The following is a 14533-nucleotide window of genomic DNA, read 5'->3' on the forward strand; positions in this document are numbered from 1 at the left end:
GAAAAACCTACCAACCTGGGGTACTTTTCCTTTGCACTGGAATGCCCTCATGGGATCCCTAGGAAATCCTGGAAGATGATGGGAGGGGGCATCTTTCAGGATCCAAGTTTAGTGAATTGGCATCTCCCACTGAATAGCACTTTCCTTGTCCTAGATGCATAACACACTACAATAATTCTATTTTCAATGTGTAAAACAACAAGCCAAAGAGATAGGCGCAAGATTTTCTCCTGAGCACAATTGCATGTTACTTTGTATATGGTTAATGAGAATCTCATCCCAATATTAAGGAGGGTAGCAATGTTGAGCTAAGCTGATACAAATTAACCTTTGTCCATATAATCACAGAGACGTAGTATTCTTCACTTGCTTTGGAAATTCAAGAGACAAACACTAGACAGAGCGATACACACAGCCACACACTCTGAACTGTATATATAACCGCCTGTAAGCAGTTTGCTTGCTTCATTTTTTCCCCCCTGGTCTAGGTATATATTGCACTTGTTTGTTTGAATCAGAATATTTATGACTCACAGCAAGCAGACACCTGCAAGAAAATCAGCATCTACTTATTGGATTTCACTTAATTTGCTGATTAAGTAAAATCCAAATTTCGAAGCTCCATTTCAGAGGAGTATGTGTACATAAATATATGTTCCCACCTTTTGACAGATGGGTAATTCTGGCAGGATTACAGTCTGCTTACGGCAGAAAAAAAATGTCATATTTTTTATGCAGTGGATTTTAACTGTTAGAGACCAGATATACTCGAAAGTGTTGTAAGAAGGAACTTGTATTTTAAAAAGTGGGGTTTTAATGAGGGGTTGCTTTGAAGCACAACATAATAGAAGAGTCCTTCAAATCAGCACAACCAAACTACATGAGTTCACATTTAGCAGGCATTGGTGTGATATGTGTGTGGAGCAGGATTTGAATTAAACTGAATTCAGAGCCTTTGGAGCTCAAAGTAAAACAAAACAAGCAAATGATCAAAATTAAATACCAGTGGTGAAACAGGTGCCCTCTCACTGGGGACCAATCATTTTAACCATATAAAGATTGTAGTCTCTAATTAATTTACATATTGTTATTAATTGTATACGAGATAGGGCCTAGGCTTGATTAGCAGTGTTTAAAAAAAGTCATTGTAAATAAGTTTATTAAAAATAACCAGTGTTTAAATATAGCATAGACTGTATACCCATGTACCAAATCAGCTAGAACATTTAGAATATATTCTGTTGCCTTTAAAATATATAGTCTGACCCCAGAAAATGTGATCTTAATAACTCCCACTAAACAAACCTCTCCCAGATCTTCTTCAGCATTGTTTAGTATTGCCACAAGCAATGGAGTGATATGGAAATGACCTTTCACCAGGAACCCAAGGGGGTAGCAGAGAAGATGCATTTTTCTAACTATTCACTAGGAGTAACGCCTATTGTTTATTGTAAATGCCTGTCAACTTTTTGTTATATTCAGCAGAATATTTTATCCCATAGATTCCATATGGCATTTTAACTGCCCTGTTTCATGCAAGACCTACCTGCTCATTAAATTATAAAAGGATAAAATCAAATCAAGGATAACTAAATTAATATACATCTTTGGAATATATATGTATATATACATAATTTCTTATATATTTATTATTTAATATCATGAAATCATGATTTTATTATGAAATAATATTTATTTGATATTTAAGGGTAAGACAATGGGGACTGTGTACCATATTTTACCCATGGGCTTCTAGCTATGCCCCTGTGACAGTCTTCTTCATCAATCTTATTACATTAGTGCAGTGCTCATGAGCAACACCAATCCATTGGATGTTGTTCCCAGTGGCCTCAAAGTAGGTCTTCATTTTTGAATTTCTGACTTGGGGGCAAGTTTTGGAAGCATAAAGACCATGGTACTGCCAAACAGAGTGTCCTGTAGTCTGCCAGTTCACATTGGGCTACTAAATAACCAATTACAGCCTTTATTAGTCACCCCCAAGGGAATTTTTTTATGCCTGCATTGCTTCCCAACTTTTTTCATATTTAAATGTTGTTCACGGTTAAAAAAAAAGCTGTAGACCCCTGCATTAGTGCAACCCCTTGTATATATGTAAAATACAATCCTAACACTCCAGATAACTTTTATTTTTGCAGCAAAATATATCACTTGGCGCTACACATCCTCCCAAACTACTTTTCCAAGGACCTGACCAATAGTGTGTCTATAGCAGGGGTGTCACACTCAATCACATAAGGGGGCTGAAATCGCAGGCCGCAGGCCAAATTTTTTATTAATATACTTAGTAAGATACTAAGGGGTATATTTATCACAATGTGTAAAAAGTGGAGTAAGACATTACCGGTGATGTTGCTCACAGCAGCCAATAGATGCTTTGCTACTGTTGAAATCTGATTACTGATTGGTTGCCTTGGGCAACATTACTGGTAATGCTTCACTCCACTTTTTACACAGCATGATAAATATACCCCTTATTCTTAGTTACTATGTGAGGAAAATGGAAATTGATCAGGCTGGATGGTCAGACGCACTCACCAAGGGCCACATAAAACAGCCAGGTGGGCCGGATTTGGCCGCCGGTCCTTGTGTTTGACATATATGGTCTATAGCATTGCCTGAGTCATAAAACTGGGGGAGTTTACAATTAATCTTATTTACTAATGAGCAAACATACAGTGTTTCAGTTTTCTAAAAATCTTGCGAAGTTGCAGAAAAGTTTGCAAAATTTCACTGAAATGTATTGGAGTCAATAGGAAGGTGAAATTACATTGCAGTTGAGGCATTTTTCTCTCTGCAGTAACATATACATTGGCCTACCTTGTTACACTCCATTCCATTATTACTGTTCTTCATAGTAGAAAAAGGCTCACATGTTGCCAATATCTTCCAAACTTGTCCCTGACAGTTTGTTAGATAAACAGGGAGATCCCATTGATTTATGTGGAAGACAAGGGGTGTATAATAATGATGGTTGTGTTTTTTCCACAATTTAATAGTCCACAATTTTTTTTCTTCGTTAAACTGTAATATGGATTTGCCCAACTAGATTTTGATGTACAAAACTGTAAATTTTGTTGTGAAAATGTACAAGGTAAAAAAGTTAACTCACCCCCAAATATTTGCATGCTGTATCTTAAACACTAAAGTAATAAATCCTTTCTACCGAGTTTGCCAACTTTTGTATTGATTCTGTATAATGCTTTATTTCTATTAGCTGTTACACAGTAGGATGTCATAATCTCAAAGCAGAGCCTTATCCAAATATTCTTGGGAGTCAGCTGTGTCCTTTATAACCAAAAGGCTTCAAGTGTGAGGAATTATCCCACTGAGGGCAAAAGAAAGGTGCATCGACTTATAGATAGTTTTAGGAGTTGAAAAAGCATAAAATATGGATAAGCACTGTAAAAGCATGAATTGTAGACAATAACAATACAGAATCTATGCTGCAAACTTTTTCAGTTTGTTTTATAGATTCTGCATTGTTATTGCATTGTTACCTGTCTACAACATAACACCTTTTCAATGTCTGACTTTGCTTTCCTGAGACAGAAGCAATGGACAAAGTATGGGATCCAATCCTGTGTAGGCAATATGGATGTGTATACCAATATTAAGAAGGCTGGAAGGTGGAATGTCCTGGTTCACCATAGGACATTGTCCTTACAACAGCATGAGACAGGTGGGTTTTGTTTGCCAACAATGTTGCACATGAAAAATGATTATGGCAAAGGAGCTCCATAGACTAAACCTCTGATCAAACACAATTGGATTCTAAGATTAAGTGCACACTCTAAAACCCAACTTCAGTCTAGCAATGAATACTTATAAGCATGTCCCGTCCCCCCAGAATTTTGCTGTCTCAAAGAAATGGCAAGAGAAGCTCAGCAGTATTCTAAATACTAAAATATTAATGCATTATTTATAGCATCCCACATAACTATGCAAAATAAGCAAAAAATCCCATTGCATAAGAAACATTAATGCATATTTGATCATCGAGATTTTACCATCATTTTATTTAGCTTGTCTGTGTTATAGTTGCACTGGTTAGAATGTTGCTTCTCAGGGGTAAATAAACATTCTGAAACCAGCCTTCTGAATAGCTAAAAATCCATTAAAAGTGAAAATTACTGGGGAGTGCATGACCACAGCGGACTCATATTCAACAAATGTAATTGGCAAGTTTGTGTTTATGCCGAGATGGGCAAAAGAGAGAAAAGAGAAGTTAGTGGGAACTGTTAATTTAGATGAAGTCTGAAAGTGTCACTGCCTGTGCAGGCATAAAGAAAAAATATAGGGTTATGGTGTTGTAAGCAGGAAAATTTAGCCATCTAGCAATCTGTTATGCTGCCACTTTCTGATGGGCCTGTGGGGAACTTTTGCCCCTCAGAGTACTTGAATTTTCATAGAGTATTTTCAACCTTGGTCTGGGCTATGTTGATTTGGTAAAATGACACTCTGAAGAAGTAGCACAGAGGGAAAAAACGATATTCCATTATGTACTTGCCAGCCAGCCAGCAAACAATCATTGTAGTTAATGCTAGTTTTATTAATAGGGAAAAAATATGGGAGATGTCAGAGGACTGGCATATTCCTCCAGGAGAGGTGATAACCCTACTTCTAAAGTATATAAAAACTTTTTTTTTTTATAAAACCATATTGTAAATAGGATTTTAATTATAAGAACTATTGGTTTTGATTGACTTGTGTGATAGTAAAGATTGCCTTCTACCCTACTTAGTATAACTCACTCAGCATTGGCCCCTACCTGTTACTGAGCTGCCATTTTAAGCAAGAGGTTTGACACCACAGGTTGGACTGGTTTTGCTTATTAAGAGACAGCCAGCTTTCAATTAGTGTCTAATATACCTTCTACAATTGTTTGCCTCTGATGTCACTCACTTCCACTTTTGGCTGAACTTTATGACATACCATTGATTACTTAAAAGACATCACCAAACAGTGGCAAGTCAACATGATCATTGCCATTCTAAATAGTATGCTCTATTGCCTTTTTATTAAAGCCATACCTACAGTATAAAGGCTCTGCCCAGTCATTACTCTAGAACCCTTGATAAGTTTAATGTGCAGGTTCCTGAGTGGCCGTTACTTTTTCCTACACAATCCAATTCACATTCTATTGTAGTCCAGTTTCACAACCCCTTTGCTGGATTTTAAAGTCTTGGCTACTTACCTCCTTGCTTACCTGCCAATGTCTATTTGCAGCCTATTTTACAACTATTCTTTATCTTAACTTTTCTCTATGCAGCACCATTGCTTGCTGCCATTAAAGTGCAGAAGTCTTGTGCCATTATGACCTGATCATACCTGAGTAGGAATGAGGCACATCACGACACAAATCCACACAAATTCTGCCCGATTATTGTAATGATGGCAAATATGTAATCAAAATGTCACCAGTTTACATGAACATGAATGTATTGGTTACTATCTTCATGTTGTCATTAAACTCTGGCCTTTTTCAATTTCTTGCACTGAAAGGGGGCCATTGGCCCAGATTGGATAACTTGTTGACTGTGAGATATGAAGACAATTATGAAGATTTTGAAAGTTTTACAAGGCACACTGTTGACTGTGGAGATGTGGAAAGCATTATTATTTGAGGTGGGGTAGATGAGAGCAAAATGTCAGGGATCACATGGCCTAAAGTAAAGGGGCACAATATCAGGTGACTGTTTTACAATAAGTGCTTGCCCTGGTTATACTACAAATAAATTAAGTTTAATTTTCTAAATGTGTGAAATTGAATTTATTTCCTATGAAATGTTCCCGGAAGAGTATCCTTTGCAGTTAGAAGTATTAACATGTAGCCCTTGAAAAGAATTTGTGCAGTAACAATAATGATGATAAATTGATTGTAAACTCATATATAGAATTGTTCATAATGAAAGCACATTTTATACTAAGCTACTTTCCAGTATACATTAATTATACATTTTCAATACTTTTATTCTTTATAAATTGAATGCCATTGCTATCCACTTCACTGTTGATCCTGATTGCATGTACCATTAAAACAAAGCAGGAACAGTCAGCTCACCTCCAGCCAAGGCTACAATTTAACCCAATGACTTGTATGTTCTATAATTAACAGACCTGTAAATAAGTAAAATCCTAGGATTGTGCAAGGTATAGTGGGTGGAGTCAATGGTACCTATAGTCAAGATCAGCAATGAAAGTAATAGCAATGGAGAGGCAGATACTGTTTCCAATTTCCAATAACATTTAATTTTCATTTGTATTTATTAATTTTGAAAATTGCCTAGAATTCAGTTTGCTTTCATTATACAAAATGTTACAATGGGACATGCAAACTATTTAAAATAACAGCAAAATGTGCAATGCACCACCTATAAAGGGTACATTAGCAGATAAAAGAAGTACTTTCAGTACAGGCCAAGTGCCTTTTTAGAAAGACAAGGTTGTACATATTCTATAATAACATAGTAGATGCTACTGTTCCTATGTCCTTGTTGCTTTATCATTATTTATTTATTATTAGAACTGGGCCAATGAATAGAGAGGCTGTGTCGTTTCTCATAAGATCAGTTACACTGAAACAAATCTTCCTTCTGCCTCATTAGCATTAAAACTTTACACAACCCACAGGAACAAGAAGGAAAAGCCCTCGGTGCTTGAAAGATACAATTAAATATTAGGAGTTCCAAGGCTTAATTTGAGCTGGCTTGTTTAATCTTCTGTAAAATCTATGCGCTCTTCTTATCACTTATCTTTATTCTGCTGGGCATTTTACAGGCTGGAAGCACAGTGAATTCCATAATGTATTTCATTATCCAGCTATTGCCAGAGCTGTTATGGTTAAAAGCTTATTCACTACAAAATCATCTTCTCATGCATAACAGAAGCTAATTACATGTCTGTCTTTAGAGCGAATTTGCTTATATAATACACTTAAGCTTGGCCACTGTAGAAGCAGCACCTGGATGGTCTTATTTACAAAATCAAAGCTTTACAGACAATCTAATGTTTGAAGTCTACTCATGAATCTTAAACCTAACCCAATGGCAAGGACATTTTGAGAATAGTACAGCTGCATTTTTGTCACCTGGCTACAGATTGACAGTGTGTGCTATTAGTTTTCTACTGCAGAGAACTGGAATTCTGGGGAAAAATAACACATAAAACTGGATCTGAAATTGGAGCCAAAATTATGTTTTTGAGTTCATATGACTTTTCATACAATGAAGACGGCAAAAGGCACAAAGTTGCAGGTTGTAAAGTAGACGGGGCTTGTTGCAGTATGGATGACTCAGTACATGGGTTTTGGTATAATAGGGACATGATCGGGGTGGATTAGAGGCATGACCATACATCTGCAGGGCATTTCTTTATTGGGGCCTAATATTGTACTTGTTGGCAGATTCCACTTCCCAGGTGACCGGTAAGTTAATAATTGGTGCCTCTGCTAACTTAGTAGTATGTGACCCCATGATTAGTGATGACAGGGCTGTAAGGAAGTACCCCCCCCCCCAGCAAAGGCTAATGGGGCATATACACAAAACAGTTAATGTAAATTACTTATGTATGCTATCTTGTGTTCTACTAGTCTTTCTTAAAGGGAAAATCTGTTTTATTTCTCTCACTGATTCTATTTAGACTTAGTTTCACATGCTTATGTATTTTAATCCAACCCATAATTTATAATAAATAGCAGGTAAATAAATTCAAACTTTTTGCTAGAATTGCTGGAAAATGGCATTGCTATGAAGGCTCTAAACATCAATGAAACCAGCCCTCTCATTATTCACATCACTCCCCTTTTAGGTAAACTGCCGTTCCTTATATCTTTTTATTGGCTTTTTAAGGTCAGACCTATGGCAGAAGAATCTAAATATAGTTAAAGAGAGGGGTCTGACTAGGCAAACCATTCCCATTTCAAGTCCCATACAGCATTTTAATCAGAATATATTTTAATATATTCACATACTTAATGTTAAATAAAGAAAGCTTTCCGTACAATAAAAACAGCAAAAATGTTCCTTTACATATAAATGTTTTTTCAACTTTTGAAATCTATTATTATTCAGGTTTCTAATTGGGACAGTGTATAAAATGGCAGTGATGTGGGTAAATCAGCGGTTTGTGTTCGGTACTTAGTCTAATGGGATTAGCTGATTTCCCTATTGCCCTATTTACCAGTCATTTTTTTGGAGGGGGCGGTTGTGCTTCAGTAATAACACATTCCATAGAACTATATGGGACTGTTAACAATACAAAATAACAAGGCCTTGTGTTATTAAGGTCAAATTGTTGCATCTCAACAAGCCACAATTTAATTTGTTTCATCAAGAACCAGCATTCTAGGAAAAAGACATACAAGAGAGCATAAAGATTAAGTGGTTAGAGCAATATCCAGTGAATACGATACATATTTTTTATTTCTTGGTTATTTCACTAAATTGCTTTATGAGACTTACAGAAAACTTTTCTTGAAACACATTCAACCCAGAATAACGCAGGGCAGGAGGGCACTTTTCCTCTGGAGAATCCCCTCATTTGCAAATGCCCCCTCAACTTGTATCATTAGCAAAGCAGTGCACTGCTAAATGATCTATCTGCTTCAAATTAAGTAGTCTTTATATTCCATGTGTGCAGACTTCAATTTCACTGATTTCAATTCAGTTCCATATACCAGTGCTTCTAAGCTTTCATTCATATGCTTGACCTAAAGTAAGTGTGGTAAAAGAACGCAATGATTGTCTCATTAGAAGGCACTTGTGTTTAATATACAAAGGGTTAATCATCCTATATCTGCCTGTATATATCAATTCTGCAACCCAATTCTGCAAATGTTTGGGATTGCACTCTTTTTCTTTGGAGAAGTGAGAGAAAGTGTAACGATACCTGGTGATCCAGTGGGTCTGTGGGGATGCCCGCCATCTTCTTCCATGTACGTCTTTCTGGTTTTGACACACATGCATGCACGTGTCTTTTTGTTCAGCACGCAACATCTGATGTCACTTTTGGTGCAAAATTTAAATATTTAAAGATCCCACGACCCTGTACTCATTGCCCAATGTAAGTCAATTCTAGATTGTTCCTGAGTGCGTACCTGTTCTGCTTTCCTGTGTTTTGACTCCTACTTGTTCCTGACTGCCTGAACCAACCTTTATTTGTTTTGACTACTCTTCGCATTCTGATTCTGTACCACGCTGTCTGTTGGTTATTGACCCTGGCCTATCCTTTGACTATGCTGACTCGTTCCCCATTCCTCCCATCACATGTTTTAGTTCCCTTGCCTGCTCAAAACTCTCACCTTGGCTCTCTCTCTTTAAGTCCAAGTAGCGAAGGGCTCCTCCCTACGTGAAAGCCGGCTGTTACTGGCAGAAGCTAGAGCCGTGACTGGATCCTTGGTGCCTGTTCTGAATTTTGGGATACCAATTGAGACAGAAGGGTATTTTCAGTAACAGACGAGATGCAGGGTTAGAGGGTTAGAGTTGAAAGCACGAGAGAGATGAAAATATAGTTGAAAGCAGAGAAAATCTGGGTGGGGGCTAATCGTGCTTTATATTTAATCTGATATTTCTCTGAATTGATCGTCAGCCTTGGTTGGTTAAAATACTATTGGGGCTAGGTTTAAAGGGACAGTTCACCTTAAAATCAAGTGTGACTGTCCTATTTTGCAGGACAGTTCTTTGTGTGTTTTGCAGAGCCAGAATTAGGGGTCGGCAGAAGATGAAAGGCAAATAATTTAGAATCCATAGAAGATGAAAACTGAAAAACTATTACAAATAGTCTATGCATAGTACACATCATGTAAATTTTTAGATATATTGTTGGTTTTGGTCTGGGGGTTTGTGCGTTGTTTGCATAAGGCCAGACTCTATAGTGTCGGCAGACATTTTCCTCTGGGCTTTTTAAAGGGAGTTTGCAGGTGATGGAATGCTCTTGAGATTACAGTCTGTTTTGCTAATGACATCTCATTTCCTATTGAGGTCAGTCCCATTAACCCATGAAATGCACCCACAAACAAGTGATACATTTTAAACTTTTACATTCAACAAACACAGCAGTCAGAGCTGAAAAAATAATAGCTGGATGCTCTTTATAGTGGAAAAGACCAAAAATGGTATTAAATCATCAGAAAAGTGTGTCAGACAGACAGCATCCATTAGTAAATCAATGGTCATTTAGTGCAGAACAGGCTCACACAGCAGGCTTTTAATGATCACTGAAACATTATTACTGGGGATCTCCTGATGTGAAAGACAATCTGCTTCCAAAGGAACCTGATGCTAAACAAGCAGTCCCCACCTGATATGTCTGTATGTGGATACTTTCATGCCTGCATTATATAAATATTGATACATTGCCGCAGTACTTTTCAAACTATTGCTGTAGGCTAACTCTTTTCAAACATATAATGCAGAGGTACTTTAACAATCAGTGGCATGTAAATAACACCAGGGCACATTTGTTAATTGGCAGTTTTTTTGTTTAAGCTAAATAAAAAGCTGGCGCTGCAGGGTACAAAGTTACCTTACTCAGGCATGTCAGTACACTGGGGTTGGATTTAGATATCAATGTAATACAAAATATACTTATGTTTTTATGCTTTACAACATGTAAAATAACAGCAGCAATGGCACCGCAACTGCCAGGGTATTCCTCCATGCCAATGATGAAACAGAAATGTTCACTCTTAATACTCTAAAAAGTGATGAGCGAATTTATTCTTTATTGATTAGATTATATGGATTTGCAGCGAATTGCCACATTTCGCCATAGTTGAATTATTTCGCGAAATGTGGTCGCATCACAATCGGTGCGGTTGCATCAAAAAAGAACAGGTGGCGGATTTTTCCATAATTTCATGAATTTTTCCGTATTTTGCCAAATTTTTCAGCAAAGTGAAACAGCACAGATTCGCTCATCACTAACTCAAAGGTCAGTTGAAAGCAGTAGTTATCTGTCTGTTAACATCACCTGAACTTCTGGTTCTGACTCTTGAAAACATATAGAAGAATCTAGCTGATTACAGGTCAAGGAAAGATAAAAATCACAGTGATTCTAATTTCTTACTTGTTACCCTCTTTTTCAGAAAATCTACAAGCCTGGGCTACTGAGCTGAGCATTGCACATGAATCTTCTTTCTCTTCTCCAGATGTCCCCAATCAGTCCAGATGTCACATGCACAGTTCAGAATGTGAGTGTATCACTCTGTGTCACTTCTTTTTTTTAAGAAGAAGAAGAGCACCAGCCCAGGGTAACAGGTAAGGAACTAGAATCACTGGGGGTGCTTAACAACATGGTACCACCAGTGATATCCCCCAGTCATATTAACTTTTCTTAACCTTATAGGGATACTGTCATCATTTTTATGGCGTGCTTTGTATTTCTAAATTACACTGTTTACATAGCAAATAATTCACACTACCATTTACAATTTTATTCTTGAACCAACAACTGTATTTTTTTAGTTGTAATATTGGTGTGTAGACAGCCATCCCAGTGCATTGTGCCTGAGTCTGAGCTTTCAGAAAGAGGCAGAGCTACACATTAGAACTGCTTTCAGGTAACCTATTGTTTCCCCTACTCCCATGTAACTGGAGGAGTTGAAAGTGGGACTTGGATTTCTTACTACTGAGTGCTATTCTGATATCTACTGGGAGCTGCTATCTTGCTACCTTCCCATTGTTCTACTAATTGGCTGCTGGGGGAAATGGAAGGGGGTGATATCACTCCAACTTGCAGCGCAGCAGTAAAGTGTGACTGAAGTTTATCAGTGCACAGGTCACATTTTATGTTGGAATGGGGTACATTTTGAGGCACAACAATAATAAAACTGATTCACTGGACCTTCATCTAGTTGTGTCAATGCGGTTATTGACAGAACTAGCTGTTGGGAACCCTGAATTACTGGCATGTCCAGGCTGCTGGTAATTCTACAGTATCCATGTGTCAATGTGTGTACTTACACATTATTCACTAGAGCAAGCAGACGGGGCACATTGGCCTTAGTTGCTAGATTAAAAGAGAATGTCTGTATTCAAGTACCTTTTAAAAAGTGTTATTGTGAACTCAGTTGTGCTCTTTGCACATTGCACTTGTAATTATAAATGAGGCCCAGAACCTGTTAATTAATTGATAACCTGGTTCAAAACATTTGACTTTTACTACATTATTCCCAGAGAGAGTTATGTTTGCCCTGATCCAGCAAGGAATGAGCTAAATTCTGATTGGTTCCCATGGTTACTAGTTGGTGAAAAACTTTTACTGTTACAACCAAGCGCCATAGACCAAGAAAAAAAGTAGATAACATGAACGCTCCATCTTAACATGTCTGGCCTATACTTTGTACAAAATAAAATGACTTGTAATGCTGGCCCTTCTGTACTAATGGCCCATGAGTTATTAAACTAACTAGCCAGCATCAATAAAAAAAAAAGAATCTTCATTGATTTCATGATTGTTTGAGCAATTTTATATTATTCAGCTGCAGCATCCACGGATTCTGAAATTGTCACTCTGAATATGATAGATAAAGAATGAACCCAGAGAACTGGCTTCAGCTTTTCAGTGCCTTTTAGAACATCCAATTTGCTGTATAGCCGTTATCACACACTAATGTCTCCAAGGCATGCTCTTTCTTGTACATGCTGCAGCTGAAAAGACAGAACTGTTCCAATCCTGCTGCATTAGGATGCGGTAGGTCTGAACAAGTCTTGACTTCTACTGCTGATAGGCACAGCCAATGAACTTTGCACCCACAAAATTCTCATTTGGCTCATTCAAATGGCCATGTCCTCACACTACAGATGCCTGTTTTGGTAACCCAGCTGGAACCTCCATCTATCCATCATGACTACTCTGACTTAAGGAGGGAAAGCAAGAAATGTGGAGAGAGCACAGATTAAAAAATGTATCTTGACTGATCAGAAAAGACAGAAATTGCCCACAAGCTCAAAAAGGAGCCCTTTGTTTGAGAAAAGCGAAATAAAAAGTAACAATGTGAATCTCGGCTAAACACTGAATTTTAGTGGGTTGTGTCACTTTGATAGCTTCAAGCTGTTAAGATGAATCTTTTAGGTCTAAGTGCAGATGAAATAATATTATTGTGCGTGCAACAGAGAAAGGTTTGTTGGATATGGATATATTAATAGTCCTGGTTCTTCAGCTACTTGAAGTACAGCATTTTAAAGAAAAGTCAATATACTTTGAAATGTGGGCAATACGAATGACATTACATTATATTAAATATCAGCATAAATGTACCTCTTTCTGTAGAATCAAAACCATCACGTTTATCTTTTACATGAGATTTTTCTGCTATTTGTATTTGTATCTTACTGATTAAACTAATCTCTGGCACTGAAAGGGTGCTGTTATTCATTTTTAACCCTTTTATAACAGCCACATACTGCTGTGTAGTTTTTTGTTTTTTTTAAAACATTTGCTCTTTCAATTGATATTCAGTTTGGCAAAGTATAAATCTGTAACTGCAGGCACCAATACTTATACAAATTAGCATTCCTATAGCAATTTGTAATGCAGTTCCAGGTGCCAGTGTATCCAGAGTATATGTCTATAGGATCCATAGGTGCGGGTTGCCAGTAATTTCAGGATTCCCTTGTATCAGTACATACAATTCTGTGCAATGCGCCACAGAAGTTTGGGTAGGTGCATTAGTGCTTACTATAAGTTGCAAAGGAGTGTGTTTGAGGGCCAAGACCTTTGTGCCATGACCAGAGCCATTGACCTGAATCTGACTTTCTTCTTTACTTTACACACTGATCTCTAATTAAGCTTTGCGCAGTGGCAGTATCATAGTCAATGAGGTCAAACCGAGGCGTGATTATTGCTAATTGTGATGAAGGTGAAGCTTGATGAAAGCGGAGAGGCTGTGTTCCCATTAGGGAAGAGCTGCTGACTTATTTTTTGTCGGGGGCTTCGCACATGCTCATTATGCCTAATCATGCTTCATGTATTTTTCTTTTATTCCTTCCAGTTGCCAGCTGAAGCCTTACCAAGGCGATTAATGGCATTGCACCCGTACACTTCTGCACACTTTTTGTGTTTGATTTGTGCACCCTGCATAGGTGTCATAGTCCTCTGGGCTTGACCCTAGGCCAAGACTTGGTGGTTTTCACCCTAGCTTCGGCGAAGGTGGATCTGCCCGCACATGCTGTTCATTGGCGAAAGCCTTGGACACATGAGCATCGGAGCCCATACCTTCGGGTAGGACTCACAGGCGATGACTCAACATCATGATTAAACAAAAAAAAAAAAAACTGATCTGTAATTGACACATTCTTCTTGATCATATCTCATCTACGTCATCTAAGTCCCTTTTTTCCATCTGTATTTAGTACCATTTTTTAAGGCATGGCTACTGCCTTTACTGGGGAATCATACAAAAGTACAAGGCTCAATATGTCCACTCCCCAGATCCCTATGTGTCAAAAGTAACACTATAATAAAATTATAAATAAATAAGAAAAACGGATGCTTTATTTATGTAAACATGTTA

The 14533-nt window shown here is 37.6% G+C and overlaps 1 pseudogene; it reads left to right on the forward strand.

Moving 5' to 3' along the window:
- Positions 1–13807: 13807 nt before the first annotated feature.
- On the forward strand, positions 13808–13965 carry LOC116409325 (annotated as a pseudogene).
- Positions 13966–14533: the final 568 nt, after the last annotated feature.

Source organism: Xenopus tropicalis, chromosome 2, assembly GCF_000004195.4.
Source record: "Xenopus tropicalis strain Nigerian chromosome 2, UCB_Xtro_10.0, whole genome shotgun sequence".
NCBI classification, from domain to species: Eukaryota; Metazoa; Chordata; class Amphibia; order Anura; family Pipidae; genus Xenopus; species Xenopus tropicalis.